General features: G+C 39.1%; 3 long non-coding RNA genes across 3 annotated transcripts; all 3 read left to right on the top strand.

Moving 5' to 3' along the window:
* Positions 1-2,004: 2,004 nt before the first annotated feature.
* Positions 2,005-3,634, top strand: LOC311086486. Its single transcript, XR_014607083.1, has 3 exons — positions 2,005-2,169; positions 2,995-3,095; positions 3,501-3,634. It is a non-coding gene; the product is annotated as an uncharacterized lncRNA (long non-coding RNA).
* A 1,887-nt stretch (positions 3,635-5,521) lies between these two features.
* On the top strand, positions 5,522-6,544 carry LOC311086487. Its single transcript, XR_014607084.1, has 3 exons — positions 5,522-5,646; positions 5,921-5,985; positions 6,410-6,544. It is a non-coding gene; the product is annotated as an uncharacterized lncRNA (long non-coding RNA).
* Positions 6,545-7,561: 1,017 nt separating this feature from the next.
* On the top strand, positions 7,562-11,230 carry LOC311087566. Its single transcript, XR_014607302.1, has 4 exons — positions 7,562-9,212; positions 10,130-10,304; positions 10,435-10,599; positions 10,796-11,230. It is a non-coding gene; the product is annotated as an uncharacterized lncRNA (long non-coding RNA).
* The last annotated feature ends 5,495 nt before the right edge of the window (positions 11,231-16,725 follow it).

Raw genomic sequence — 16,725 nt, 5'->3', positions numbered from 1 at the left:
GGCTGTACTCTTATAAAACTTGTGCACCTGATTCCATTTTCTCTTCCAGCTGGTGGAACACTTGGATTCATCTGTGTGGAAATATTTTAACACATACAGGGTTTGAAATTAACACCTGCAAGCCCACCAAATGCATGCAAAAATGTCTTCATTTCAAGGTTCATTTCTTTTCTTTTCATTTTTGGCTAGTAGAAGTTCTGAATGGCCGGTAACTTAAAAATGTTGTAGCCAAATTGGCCGGTGAGTGAAAAGGTTCATTTCAAACCTTGAACTCATACATTAATGGCTAGACAAAATTAGATGAAAATGCTGTAGAGTTTTTGATGCGCAGAGCTCTAAATATGATTGATTTACCATCAGCGCTTCTTTCATACACTGGAGCAGCAGTTTGGTCCTGAACTTGGCTGTTAAAAAACAGAGAGGTCCTCCTCTTTCTCTCCGGCCTCTCTTCCTCCTCATCAACAGTAACGGGCTGATGGTCCTCCGCCACACTGCTGCTGGCTGTACTCTTATAGAACTTGTGCACCTGATTCCATTTTCTCTTCCAGCTGGTGGAACATTTGGATTCATCTGTGTGGAAATATTTTAACACACACGTCCTGGAATAAAAATCTAATCATGGCCTTAATCAAACTTGAGTTAAATTTTGATATAATGTGTGATAGAGTGGATTATTTTTGCTTATGGTCATTCATGTCACATAATGAGAAGGTTCCCCTAATTAAGTCATCCTTAATGGAAACCCATATTTAGGTGAACATTTAGGTTCTGCATTTGCTGACCTGAGCTGCTTTTCGTGTCAAAACTACTCTTCCTGCTCTTTCTCTCCTGACTATCATTTCCCTTACTAACACTGGAGAGGGGCTAATGGAGCACAAAAATCAGAAATCAGGGTTGTTGTTTACATGCATTACACTTAGAAGATATTTGACTTCACACTTCTTTCCATGTCACAATACCAAACATAAAACAGTAGGTAAAAAATAAGAAAGAGAAACAGTGAGCTGGTCAGTCACATTTTAAGCATGTAAAATGCACTGAATAGTGGACTTATACAAAAAGGACCGGTTTCACAGACCGGGTTTAGATTAAGCCAGGATTAGGCCTTAGTTCAATTAGGACATTTAAGTAGCTTTTATAGACATGCCTTGGAAAAAACACTACTGTGCATCTTGAGACAAAACAATGTTGCACTGACATATTTTAAGATATCTCAGTGCAAGTTAAAACAGCTCAAACTTGCATTTTAGTCTGAGACTAGACTTAATAACTTTATATATATAAATTAAACAATTAACAATAAGGTAAATTTGAGATTTGCAACTATTTCCTAGCTAAACATTAAGTAAAATGTGTTAACTTACCTCAAAGACATCCTCCAAACTTCTGTATCTTCCCTCACCAAACACTCTGCAGTCATACCGCTTCAAAATGTCATCTATTAAAAGATAAATATTTCAAGCACTGGCAGCAGTGTGTGTAAATGTTTAAAGTTATGGCAGTTAACTCACCCTCAACTGTCACGTCCACTTCGTTGTTGTCAACTGGACTGTCTGAACTGTGGTGGACTTGAGCTGGAGGGGTTTGAACCTGCTGCTGGTTTTCAAGAGGAAGAATTTCAAGACCACTGAAAGTAGCCTGGTCAAAACTCTCTCTCTTCATCCTCTTTCTCTCTGGCATCTCATTTCCCTCACATCCACTAACGGGCTGACGGTGGTCCTGCGCCGCATTGATGCTGGATGTTGAAGGTGAACCGGTACTTTGATGGAAGTCGTACACCTGGGCACTGCGAAAACTCAGTTTTCTCTTCAGTCCAATCATGATAAACGCTGTCAATTAACCCGATAAATCGATATTAGCAACTGCAGAATGAGATATAGTAAACTATATGCACTACTGTGAATTTTACGGCTTTAAAAGTCTGTGCGCGAGACAATGTTTGTAATATTCACCTCACTGTGACATCATCGCTTTAAGACGCAGCCACAGATCTAGTTCAGAGCCATAGAGAGAGAGAGTTGCGACAACTCCATTGACAACAATGGAACGCCTTTTTTTACAGCAATGGCGGTTCGTGGAGCCTCTCAATAGTTCCCGGAAGTAGCAGCAAACACATGCCGCGCTATAGAGATGCAGCAGAACAAACCGTTTGCGACGCACTTTTGAAAGGTGAGACGTTTAAAGAATAAGATTTAATATTATCAGTACATCTAAATAAAAATAACTTGTAAATTAAAACCTCCTAGTAGATTATTACTCATTAAATTAGTAGATTTAAGGGATGTTATCAGATAACTAACAGATTAGGCTAGGATTGGCTACTGGAAAAGTTAGTAACGAACACCCTATTGTAAAATCTATTCTCTAATTCAGTTTCATCCATCGTTTTTGGAATTAGAGTCTAAACATATATTTTTTTGCAGGTTGGGGTAAGTTAGCTACATATTAGTAATAAAATATAACGTTTGACCGCGTGTGACAGCAGTGGTGGGTGGAACTGGTAAACATGAGAATATCAAGTTTGTTCCTTATTACACGTGTTAAATAATAAAATAATAATAAATAAATAAAATGCACCCTACTGATATACATTTAGAATGAATTGAGTTTGCAAAAATATATGGGTGGAGTGTTTTTAGGCATTTTGATTCAATTGACTATTACCTGTCTAAATTTCAGCTGAGCTGATTTTTGGATTTATGTCAGAAGGAGGTTGATGGACCTAAGTGAGATTAAAAATAAAATTAAAATAACTTAAAATAGGGGAACAGTTTTGAAAAGGGAAGCATGCTAGGCTAATGGGGAATCATACTAGCCTAAATACCAGAACTGTATTATATAATACTACTGTATTATAGAAGTTATAGAAAAGAATAGAAGTAATCATACCAGAGACAAGGACTTTGATCATACTTAACATGTATTTTATTACTGTATGATATACTTAAATGTGTTAGTGTATATCAGTAACATATATGCACTGGGTGTTGGTAGGAGGAGGATTAGTGATGCCACAGGACTGTTCTGTGATGGAGCATCAGTGATGATGCAGGTCAGGAGTGCCGAGGGGACCATGGTGATAATGAAAACAAAAGGTACGTTTCAAATAAGCCAGCAATAAAGTATTGTGCTAAATGTGTATTGTACTGCTGTATTAGTGTTGGGTGGTTTGCTGGTAGGTGGAGGAGGAGGATTAGTGTTGGCTGGGTGCTGGTAGGTGGAGGATTAGTGTTGGCTGGGTGCTGGTAGGTGGAGGATTAGTGTTGGCTGGGTGCTGGTAGGTGGAGGAGGAGTGATGTTGGCTGGGTGCTGGACTGGTAGGTAGAGGATTAGTGTTGGCTGGGTGCTGGTAGGTGGAGGATTAGTGTTGGCTGGGTGCTGATTGGTGGATGTTGAAGCTTGGCTACTGTTGGTCCTTTTCCTCTTTTTAGATTGGCTCTTGCTTCCAAGATGTCCATCGTTTAAGTGTTGTTTTTTTCTGTCATTTCGTATTTTTTTAGCCTCAATCCTCAACCTCAGCCGTATAAATCTTTTGGAGATTTTTTCTTGAACTCCACAGCATGATGGAAGCCTGCTGGAGAGTGACTGCGCTTCTTTCTCCAAGACATCCACTGCATTGGGAAGCTCCATGAGGTAAGAACTAGTCTTGGTACTAAACAGTTTCTCAATTTGTTGGGTTAAGTCATAGACTTCTTGTGATGGACGACAAAGAGCACCTACCTTGAACTCTTTTAAGTTCACTAAGATGCTGTTATCTCCAGCAGGATTGTCATCAGTGTGCCGTGTTGCAGTTTTGCATTTTCCACAGATGTTGGCAAATCTGGTTAATTTGTGGACAATGTAGCCTGCAAGATGGAAGAGGATACATTTCTCAGTTTTTGTGAGGTCCGGTGCTGTTCTGTTCTCCACCATCAGCTGTTCCACTCTGACTGATGGAGTGACATTTTGTTTCACTGTGTCCAGGAAGTCTGCCATAAAGCTACTGTCATCTTCCTGGTAGCTCCCAGACCTGATGGTGGTGAGGAACTGCCCTACTGATATAATTCTCAGTGCATGGTGGAATTCCACTGGAGTTGTTATGGGATTTTTAGACCTCACACAGCTGAATGTGTTTTCAAGGCAGTCTTGTGTGAACCTTGAAGTTAACACAAACCTGTGTCCTCGTTCCAGCATCTCTTCCTGTATGCCCAAAACTGAATTTGTTGCCATTATCACCCCTGTTTGAACAGGCTTCCAAACTCCCTTATGGCCAATCTTCATCCCATGGAAGAGATGGATGAAATCCTGTAGGAAGATGATGGCCTTTTCATACTCCTCCATCTTGACCCTGCTCAGCGCTGTAATTGGATGGCGGGATGACATAAGATCAAACCAATGATCCACTTGCTCCAGGAACCACGCTGTAGTCAGGTAGGAGAGAGGGCGGTTTTCTTGCTGCACCATATATTTCAGCGCAGCACTTGTTGCCTTACTAAATACATTAAGAGCTGGACCAACCTTCATTTTTTCAAAGTGGCTTGGCTCAATGGCTGCAGCTGATAGATGGGGAGCTAATTTTAATGCCGTCCCTTCTTGAAAGGACAATAAGTCCTTAATAGGGACCACTGAAACCTCGTTGGAAGGTAGGTTCTCTTTGTTAACCACATACTCTGGAATTGTTAACACCTGTCCACGGACAAGGGCACTTTTTAGATTTTTTACCAGATGAGGGACATCAGGCATGAAATAGAGACGCCTATCTGGTGTTGTTGGATGTGGCACAGATGTTTTGGTGTGGTCGACCCCAAAGGATTTCCACATGGCCTGGTTAGGGCTACCCATATCGGTGGTGACATCAAGCACATGTAGCCCTATGGATGCTGCCCTCTCTATTATTTCAGTAATTATTGGCTTGTACTCTGCTCCTTTGGTAGAATTACCACTGTAATGATATGCTACTACTTGTTTCCACCGAGTTGTGTTTCCAGCCAACATAAACACACAAGCATGTGTTGCTACTCCTGTGTGACCTGGCAAAGTGACATCACCATAGAGTTTGCCTGTGAGCATGTGCAGCTCCACACTTGGAGTGATTACCATTTCGTCCAAGGACAGCACACACTCCCTTTCAAGGTCTGCCAATCCATCTACCTTCAGTTTTAAAAAATCAAATACCTCTGTCAACACACCAGGCTCAAATTTAATACATTCCATCCTTCTTTGCAGGGTTCTGATTGCTGGCAAGGGAATCTGCAATTCCTGTAGGGTCTTGTAACCAGTTGGACCGGCTGCAAAGCGGATTTTTAATGCCTTCTTAATTGTGTCATTGCTCCATTTCATCCCTTTTGTGGTTCGTCTTCCTAATGCCATAATTTGGTCTTTTGACAAAAATTTCTTTAAATTTTTGTCCCTAATTTTAATTGTTTTCTTGAGAGCTGCATTTTCAATCTTTATTTTTCTTAGTGCTGCCTTTGCATTTTTTGATATTTGTTCTTGTCTCTTTAATTTTTTTAATAAACACAGGTGACTGGCTGATGGTTCACTGGTATGCTGACTGGCTGATGGCTGACTGGCTGATGGCTGATGGCTGACTGGCTGATGGCTGACTGGCTGATGGCTGACTGGCTGATAGCTCACTGGTATGCTGACTGGCTGCTGGCTGACTGGGTAGTGTCACCTGTCCCTGTCTCTCCTCTCTAGCCGTGTCCTCTCTTTCTTCACTGTCACTTTCCCTTCTCTGAGTGTCCTCATCCCTTTTTTCCTCAACCTTTGAAACTGATAGAGGCAGAATACATGGTATTGCTAATTTTAAATATTGAAAATATCACATCACTTCAAAATTTGAAATATTTCTTCAAATAGTACGAGTTTGTTCTTATTATATATGTGTCACCTGTAACGCTATAGCTGTGATCAGCAGTGATGTGTTGTATGTTTACAGGTCTAGGGGTGCATCGTGGTGCAGGGGCCCTCCTCTTTTTGACCACAGGACGATGCACAAAGATGGTGGGAATAGCATCTGGTCTCAGCCTACTCTTGAAATTTTTGTTCATGACAAATTGGTTTGCCTCAAAATGTGCCTGCAGAGTGACTTGAGTTTAGTTTCACACACACAACCTTTTTTTTGTTTACCCACATACTGTACATATCACATGGTGTTTAAAGGCACAGTTATAGGTAACACTGATGACTCCCTGCTATGAGACTGCACCGTCACCATGAGTCTCAGCTCCCTGGGTTTTGCAAGGCTTTTCTTGTTCCTTATTTCTAGTAAATAATTTTCCCATTGGGGTGTTCTTTGTGAAAAAAGTGCAAATACATTAAAGTATAATTACCTCACAAATTTTTTTTTTGTTGTAATTTTTATTTATGTTTAGATTGCTCCTGCTGACTTGAGCCAACCATTTTTTCCTCCTTTCCATGTCAGCAGGGAATCCATACATTCGCACAGCTTTCTCTGAACGATTGGAGCATCCCCATGCAGCACAGCAAACCATGGTGGAGACTATGCAAGGACAACATGAAAGAAAGGACACATACAAAATGCTTGGCATGCTAATCAGTTTATTAGAAATGTATTCATGAATTGCTGTAAATAGTTAATTGCATTTATTTGAATAAAAAAAATTTTTTTTTTAATATATTACAATTTAAAATAACTGTTTTCTATTTTAATGTATTTCAAAATGTAATTTATTCCTGTGATACCAAGCTGAATTTTCAGCATCATTACTTTTGAACGCAGTGTACATGTTTATATAAGAGTATGCTTAGGCTAAGTTGTTTTAAACCTGAATATATTGTGTATATGAATTATAAGTATTGTAAGAATTATACATTAGATACTGTATATAATATTTATAAAATATAAATAATTATATTACTATATATAATTATAAGAATTGTAGACAATAAGCTTAATTTCACTAATTTTTACATTTATTTAACATCATGTTACTGCTGCTAATAGTTCATTGACCCATTGTGCGGTGCGAGCTGATAATCACCTGTCACCTTGAGAGTCTCTGTACTATCTGAAAGTCATAAGGTCAAATATGAGATTAGTGAAAACACAATGAACATGAGGTAACATAAAATGGCAACAGCAACCCGTGTTTATACAAGTTAACGTTGGCCTGAAATAAGTGAAGGCAAATAACGGTAAATAACGGTAATCGAACAATATTCCTCAAATATTAGCTGATTTGATCTTTTAAAAACAACATCGCTGTAACTACATACATATGTCAGTGTGTTATATAAATATATAAAATAAATGCATTTATTGACTACTAATTACCAGAAATCGCAGTTCTGTCACTCTACTCTAACAGTTTGAATTGGCCGCCAAAGCACTTCCTGGAACTATCTGAGATCTACGCGAATCACGTGACACGTAAGCATTTTGAACTTCCGTTGTCGCAACTCTCTCTCTCTATGGCTCTGATCTAGTTGTGTTTCGGTTACTATAGTAATCCGGTTACTATAGTAACCTCGGTTCCCTGAGAGGCGGGAACGAGACATTAGGTGTGTTCGACACATAGTTCGACCATAGATTCGACATCGGCTGCGGCTAGCCGCGTGCAGGCGGGGAAGAGCTGCAAACGGAGACGTGAAGTCGGACACTTTCTGGTTCCCGTAGTGACCGCTCGCGTGGTGTTTGCATACTTTACCACAGCTGAAGTGAAATGAATGCAATATTTGCCAAATAATACACAGATGTTTCAGAGACATTTTCATTCAATACTTTATGTACTGCTTCATACAGCGTCTGTTTGAACAAGAATAAAGTTCAACATAAGTAAGCTAAAGCTACTATCAATGAAGTGGAGTCTACGTTTTTTAATCAGTTTTAATCCGTTTTTTTTTAATCAAATTTAATGTCAGAGTGGAATTTGAGCGAACGCCGTTTTACTGGTGATCATGAGGGGAAGGGGTGCGTTTTTTGAATAGCCTAATAATCAAATAATTCCCAGCAATCGTCGAATATTATTTTTGCTTGAAACGCCCATCCCTACAAAATACGAAATTTCTTAATCAGACAAAGCATCATAGCATAAGAAAGAAAATATAAATAGGCCTAAATAAAGAAGTAAAAAAAAATGAAAAATGAAATAAAAATACATTCAAGTAAATAATAAATAAATAAATAAATAAAAGAGGCTCAGTAGCTTCTGCAGCACGAACACAAGCATGTAGTCGGCAATTGTTGCTGTAGGCTTGTTCGACTTCATGCAGCTCTGTGCAGACCGATCGGCGGCTGTGTGCCATCAAAGAAGCGCGAGAGCGATTTGAGAGTAGCCAGAGCCCGTCTACGGAGAGCCTTGGCACTCCCTATTAGCCCCATTGTATAGATCTTGGTTGCAGTTCCATTAGAATTCCACTGGAGGTGATCGCAGGCGAGTGCAGACTGAATGGGAGTCTATGGGGCTATACGGCTAAATGTGTATCTTTCACCCGATTGCCGTTGAGAAATCTCAGATTTGATTGTAGGTTTTGCAAGTTCAACATGGGTTATAGGTCGAAAGTTGAATGAACGAGTACTTATGTCCTTTCGATTTCTTACAGGTTGAGTTGTTGTTGCCCATAACACGCTAGCATTCTGCTAATGAACGCTGATTGGTCAGTGAAGGACTGATTACGACCAGAGATACCGCTTGATGGCATCGTGGCATCCGAAGCGGGACCAGAAACAAACAAAACAAAAACTCTTCTAGCACGTGTATTTACCTGTGTCAGCTGTGTTGTCGATGCCTCGAGAGAAAAGAAAGTGCAGAGCGCGAAAGCACCAAAGTGACTGAAGGATTTCCGTAAAGCTGTATGTCTGGTCGTACGATGTGTATGACGTCATTGACATTTTAAAAGACTTTAAATAAGTGCAAATAAGTGACTCTAAAAAATCTAACACCCAGCAATGTGTAATTTCTTTGCATCTCCTTTCGAATACAACATTCAAATTACTAGACAAAAAATTATATCCTGAGAAAAGTGGATTTTGAGGGGTATTTTGCCATAGACCTCCATTCATTCTGCACTCGCCTGCGAGCGCCCTCATATGGACAGAGGCGTGTTACTGCAGCCAGTCCAGAAACCGGAAGTAAGCAGAGAGTGCCAATTCTCTTCCTATTAGACATTCTCTGGAGTAGAATCTCTCTCATCGGCCGTCCTTGTTAGTAGCCTACATAAATTAATATTCAGTGACATGTAATGGGGCGATAACGGGATGGAAATAGGTAAGTCTTATACTTTTATTGGCATAATCATAACTAACGTCAGCTTCTTGTGATTACAGGCAGCCAAATAAACGACAGACTTCACCCGGATTTTGTTCCGTCAATTTTCCCCCACCGAAGACAGGCCGTGTCTGTTACAACACAATCGAGTCGTTTTCATAACTTCAGGTCAGCCTGATGCCTTGGCGGTTGGATTTGAAAGACCCTTGGGAGAGAGTGAAAGGGCTCAGATGATGGCAGAGATTGATATGTTAAGGAGAGAGAGAGACGAGGCTAGACAGCAGAGAGACACTGCTCAGGAAAACTTGTCAAGACAATGCCTTAGTGTCAAATCAGTAGAAGGAGATGACTTAAAGTGCAAAAACATGACAGGGCTTAGTTGGGCAGTGTTTTCATGCTTGCATGAATACTTAGTCCAGTTCTGTCCAGGGAGGCTGTTTAAATTGCCCACGCAGGACCAGCTCTTTCTGACCCTTCTGAAACTGAGGTTGAATCCATCTGTTGCCCTCCTTAGCCAAATTCTGCACATAGGACACTCTACTCTCCAGGACATGTTTGTGAGATGGATCAACATCATGTATGCCAAAATTACATTCCTTATCCATTGGCCGGACAGAGAATGTCTCTTCACTACAACCCCACCACACATGAGCGCAAAATTTAACCATCTAACCTCAATAGTTGACTGTTTCGAAATTCGCATCGAATACTAACTAAAGGCAACTAAAGGCAAGGTAAGTAGGGCCTACAAAGAAAAACAGAACAGTGAAAAATGCATTATATTTATTATTATTATTTATTATGAAACAATTCATACTTTTTTTAAACAGTGTCAGACAAGATGGCAACTTATACAGTCCATCATTTAACTGATTGATTTATATTAAAACAATGTAACACTTTTTTGCTTAACACAGGGCAAAGACTTACTCGCACTACAAGAAATGGACAACTGTGAAGTACTTCATTGCCTGCAGCCCAGCTGGAAGTGTCACATTCCTATCAAAGGGTTGGGGTGGCAGAGCATCTGATGTAAAGATTGTCAGACAATCAGGATTTATATCCCCACTGTACCACCAACCTGGAGATCAGGTAATGTAGACTATTTGATTTAAACCTTTCATAAATGTTGGGAAATGAGGCTAGGTGGTGGTGCTCTGGAAATCCTTTATACTGTACATGTATAACAAATAGTTTGGATTTTTCTATACATGTGTTACAGATCTTGGCTGATCGGGGATTTACCCTCCAAGAGGACTTTGCACTGTTAGGTGCCAGCCTAATTACACCAGCGTTATTACACCAGCGTTCACAAAAGGGAGGAAACAGCTGTCAGGGAGAGAAGTTGAGGAATCCAGAGTGAAGTCCAACGTTCGAATACATATTGGTAAATTTACCAGAAGAAGGAATCATGTATGATTTATTAACTATACTGTATATAAGGAACAACATTTCAGTAAACAGTGCAATATTATATGGCAACCAAAACAAAATATAACAAGTATAAAGATTTTCTTCCCAGCCCCGGTCCTGTTAATTTCACAAACAAGCAGATGGTGTTATCTCTGTGCTTTTGCTTGTAGAGCGTGTGATCGGCGTCTTGAAGAACAGGTATCACATCCTCAATGGCCCACTTCCTGTGCAGTTCGTCAAGTCCCTGAAGGATGAAATTGAAGACAAAGAGGTGGCAACAATAGACAAAATTGTGCATATCTGTGCTGCTTTAGTTAATATGTCATCAAGTGTTGTATTTAACCATGACAGAGTGGGGGATGAGAAATAATCAATATAAAGGCTATAACATCTTAATGATGTAGTTTCTTGGTTTATACACTGTATCCCTTATCTACCTGCATCCACCTCAACATAAAGCTGTCCCTGCACTGTCTGTAGCTTCTGCCTCCATCATCTGAAAACATGCATTTAGCATTTGAACACTTAAAATACATTATTGTTCTTTGGTAATATTATTATAATATGTTATTTGTAATGTATTATTTATTATATTAAATATATGTATGCACAATACCCACTGTCTCTCTGATTAGTGTTTAACAGTGATTTAAATCAGTTGGTTTACCTCCTGGTCCATCCTGGTGAATGAGGCTCCTGTCAGAGCCTTGCCCAGAGCCGGGTATATCTGCCTTGCCCAGAACCTGCTAATTGTATCTAGACTTTTAAAAATAAAATCCTCATCTCTTGAAACGCGGAAGATGGTGCTTTGCTGTGGGGTCCAAGTTATGAAGTCAGCATAGCTGGCATGACAGGTAAACATCTGCATCTGCACCTATAAAACATGTTTATTTTAGTTATAGTGTCTTCTCAGATTGACATGTATACCAAGGTTTTTTTATATATATATTGTAATCATAATGTACCTGTGTGTAGTATGAGTGGTTCTTCTTCAAGGAGAATAAAGTGTCCAGATGTCCTGTACCATCTTCTGTCCAGTTGATGGTGGGATCGTTTGCCCATTTAAAGGGACACTTGGCTTCAAGTACTCCTTTACCACAGCATGTGCATGAAACATACCCATCACAAGACATTCCAATGTATGGCCTCTCTTTAGAAATTCTAAAGCCTGCTATAGCCACTTTTAGGTTGATGTGGGTCTTGAAAATGTCCTCGGTCACCATTACGGAAGCTGAGGTGTTGGATGTAGCGCTGCACAGGCAGAGAGCATATTTATAGGTGTCTATGGCATCCACCTCGTGGTCCTTGCCCCACTGCAAAGACGGCACTCTCAGTGTGACCGATGAGTGACTACAGATTTCGTTAATTAAAGTTTGTGATGGTGTTTCCAGAGATGTGTGCAGGACTCTGTGTGCAGTAGAGCCTGTGATCCGCCCCACCCGATGTTGATGCCAAGCCTTGCAGGCAGCTTGGCCTTTAGTTTCCTCTTCCACTTGGAAGCACTGCTCTTCTGTAAAGCCTTCTAAGTTCTTGTACCAGGGTTTGGGGATGAAAACATTAGCATGGCTCTTAAAAGTGCTTAGCCCAATGGGAAGCTCCTTAGTGTTAGAGAGCATTTGCAGTAGCTGATTTTGCTGTGAGACCGAAGCTTTTGGAATGGGTCTCTGGTTCCTGACACTTCTTTTTTTGGCATGCTTACTATAGAACTCAATGTCTTTAATCATTGCTGGCTCAATGGTTTTGGTTGAAACACCATTCCAGGCACAGGCGACGCTGGTGCATGCAACTTTGTTGTAACCCAGGCGGACGCAGTTTAAAAAAACGCAGTTTACTGGCCAAGTACATGATTTACACATATTTAGTTTGGTGCTTGTTCACACAAATGAGACAGAGCAGAAGAATGGCAGTGTTACAAGGAGCATACATTTGTTTTGTTTCTATAAGTTCGGTCTTACCCTGCCATGCAGTCACAATGGGCTGCCAGGATATTTCCATCACTTTTGACAGCAACCCAGGTGTTGTGAGGCTTCTCTGTGACCCTATAGGATGGCTTAACTTGGGTCTTAAAAATGGTATTGTCAGATTCTTCAGATGATGGATTTCAAATGATGGATTGTCTGCACCCATCCATCTGTAAAAAAAATTGTGCGCTTCTAATGAATTGAAGTTTTTTATTTTGCTTGCCGTGTAAATTCCTATAAAAGAAACAACACCATCATTAAAAAAATGTTTGATACTCTTCACTGTACAAACAGGCTAAACATTATTGAACAATATTATCTCAATAAAGATGTATTGACATCTCAAGCTTGATTAGAAAGAAAGCAGGACAATAGCAGCCTTAAGCATACAGTTTAAGTTATGTAAGCTTCCCACAATTCCAATATTTTACAATATTTTACAATATATCTTGATCATCGTGTTATATTAGATAACTGCTGGGCTGTCTTTAGTGTATGTCTGTTATCATCTAGCCCAGGCTACCTGTCAAGGATGGGCAGTATTTCAGAAACATGTATGTAAAATATGTATTTAAATACAAAATACTACTTTGTATTTTGTATTTTAAACCCTTTGGAAAAAACAAATGTAATTTGTATTTAAACATTTTTCACACAGTAGGCTACCCCTATTATGTATTTGTATTTAAATACATTTTCCCACACAGTATTTTGTATTTTTATTTTAAATACATTTCCATGTATTTATGCCCATCTCTGCCTGCCATCATCATCCATATCTTGCTGTTATGGAAATATCATGAATTACGGATGATGCTATCGAAAGCTAAATCAGGCTAGTTGTATGGCTGGACAGAAAAGTGCACTCAGTTCTAAATATAAAGACATAACATATACATTTTAACATGTTTACTTCTTAAAACCTAAGTAAAATCATTCACTGGCTACCTGGTGACTCGATGAGGTACGAGTAAATGTCCGGGTAAGACACTTCTGGCCACTGGGTCAATGGATGTTCAAATCGTGCCGGAGGTTCAGTTAAATTTGGATTTTACAGTATACCCGTCATTAGACTTCATGAATGTGACAAGACGAAGCTTTTGTCAGAACAACGATGGAGGTTATGGCTGGCGAGGATAAACAGGAAAGAAACTCCCTCAAAACACGCAAGAATTTGTTGTGTTTTATTGCGAGTGTACACAAATATAAGTTAACACTTTGCAGTTTGAATGATGTCCTGTATGTACAAAATGACGAAGTATTAAAAACATACAAAAACAACATTGTTTCCACTGTTCGATCGCGCCCACGACTCTCTCACTCACACACACACACAGACACAGACTGACGCACACACACACATTCCAGCCTTGCAATCTCAGATTATGTCCCTAAAGAACCCGCGTATAAAGTAGTTCCGCATTAACTGTTACATTAATTTGCACGCGAGTTTTATTTATTTTCATACCGTGTATATTCATATTCATGCACATATTTCCAGGCTCGGAATTGCTTACATGTGTTAAAACTCCTAGCCAATACCAGATAATGGTAACGTACACATGGATAATACAGTATCTGAGCCAAAGCTGCAAAATCAGTGCTCAGTTTAGCGCATACGGATCCACACCATTTCTGACTGAAATTTTCGCATTGTACCTCTCTCTGTCTTGTGTTAATAGAGTGTCTTTATAATCTCTGTCATTTTGTCTCTTCATGATTTTCGTAACATTATAAATAGGAAGAAATCTTCGAAATTTGCTTGTAAAACTTTGTAAACACAGCAGCTTATGCCCTCAAAGATGGCGTCTCCGGGGAGGTCACGTGACATTAATTGGCCTGTGGGAACTATGTATAGGGCGCGCAAGATGGTGGCCGAGATAGTTGGCAAATACAAGGCTAAGGAAAGATAAATGATTTTCTCACCTTAAACGTTAAATTTGATCAGTGCAAACAACTGGAAATATATACTTATGTTGTGGTCTTAATAAGAGTATGATTCTGATTCCTTTTTCAAGCGTGAGTTTTGATTTAAACAGACTATCTAGCACAGTTGTAAAAAAAAAGAAGAAAAAAAAGAAAAGATGACAGACAAAAGGCCAAGAGATCAAGGTAAAAAGACAAACAAGACGATTTCATTTACCACCGAGAACAGATGTGAATGAGGACGTTATGGAAGTTGTCAAAGCAGGTGATATACATACCTACACTAATTCAGACGGTGTCCCTCTTCCTGAGTCAGCTCCGTGCACTCCAGTCGCAAAAAACACTACACTCTCCGAATTGCAAGATAACATCGTGAGGCTTGTAGCTGAAAAAATAAAAGAGAATGCGGACAATCTTGCAGGCCTGATAAAGAAAAATGCGGACACCATCGAAGCTTTAAAGGAATCATCAGAGTTTCTCTTCAACGAAGTTCAAGACATGAAAACAGAAATAAAAACGGTTAAAAATATAAGTGATGACCATCAGAAGAGAATTACAGGCCTGGAAGACAGATTGAATGAAATGGAACGCTATCACAGAAGATGGAACTTGAGGCTGTATGGCTTGCCAGAGCAGGAAGGAGAAGATGTTAAACAACGTGTGATTGACATCTGTAAGGCAGTCATTCAAGATCCTGAAGAGGATCTTCGCTCCCAAATTGATGTAAGCCACAGGATTGGGAGGAGAGAGGATGGTAAAACTCGACCGGTTTACTCGACAAGATTTACATCAAGATCGACCAAAGAAAATGTATGGAAATGCGCAAAGAATTCGGAATTTCTCAAAATAAAGAAGATAAAATTGACTTGAGCTAAAAAGACTTGACCACGAAAGACAAAGAGACTCGCACCAAACTGTGGCCACAGATTGAAGAGGCACGGAAGCAAGGGAAGAAAGCCTTCTTCGTCGGAGCTAAAGCCATCATTGAGGGTAAAGAAATAAAAATGTAATGATACCTCTGATGTGATCTAAAAGTGAAGTTGCCTATGGACTTTCGTTGAGAAGTTCAGTTGTATTCTAAAATACATCTAGTGATGTGCTGTTATATTTAATGTTTAACTGTTAAAGGGTCAGATTTGTAATCCCAAGTTTGCTTATTCTAATCAGTATTCAAAAGGTGAAGAAAATCATTTTCCCTCTTTGTTACACTTAAAGCTCAAGGTTTTTTTTTTTTTTTTTAGTTAATTTGTTCTACTTTTCAATTTGTCTTTGTCATTTGATTCGCTTAATGTGAGGGGTTTACGAGAACAGACTAAGAGGAAAGCTGTATTTTTATTTTGTAAAACTTTCAAGGCAGATTTTTATTTTCTACAAGAAATGCATGCCTTAGCTTTAGATTTTAATTTCTGGAAAAATCAGTGGGGAGACAATATCTGGATGGCTTATGGAAACAGTAAATCTGCTGGCGTTGCCATATTAAAGGGCTCCTTTCAGGGAAAAATCCTTAAAAATGTTGTTCATGATTTAGGAAGATGGGTTATTTTAGTTATTGAATTTATGGAGAATATTTTCATTTTGGGTAATATATATGGTCATAATAATAGTCATAAAAACACAGACCTTTTTCTAGAATTTGATGAACAAATAAATGCCTTATTAAATTCCTTCATCAACGCTAAATTAATTTTGGGGGGTGACTGGAACTGCATAAGTGACCCCATCAAAGACTGTCAACCTCAAAGATCCTTAAGAGGCAATTATGGAGAGTTTAATAATCTTTGTATGCATTTAAACTGTTGTGACATATGGAGACTAAAAAATCCACAGCAAATCCAGTTCACTTGGAATAACAAAGATTTATCTAAGAGATCCAGGATTGACTTCTGGCTTGTTTCAAATGAGTTGCTAGACAGTGTGGAAGAAACCAAAATAGAGCCCTCAGTATTTTCTGATCATAATATGATTACTTTAGTATTATGCATAAGGGGTCAACCAATAAAATATAAACCAAATTATTGGAAATTAAATAATACACTTTTGAGTGATAAAATCTTCAAAGAAAAAGCCAAAAAAATCATAAATGAAAATCTGATAGAAGCAAAAAAAGACAAAATATATGGCAAACATTGGGAATATACAAAATTTCAGATCCGTAATATGGCCATTGAAAGGGCAAAATAATTATCTAAGGAAAAAAGAATGAGACAAGATAG

The sequence above is a fragment of the Abramis brama genome, assembly GCF_963993115.1.
Source record: "Abramis brama genome assembly, chromosome: 7".
NCBI lineage: Eukaryota > Metazoa > Chordata > Actinopteri > Cypriniformes > Leuciscidae > Abramis > Abramis brama.
This window is presented reverse-complemented; position numbering and strand designations above follow the sequence as displayed.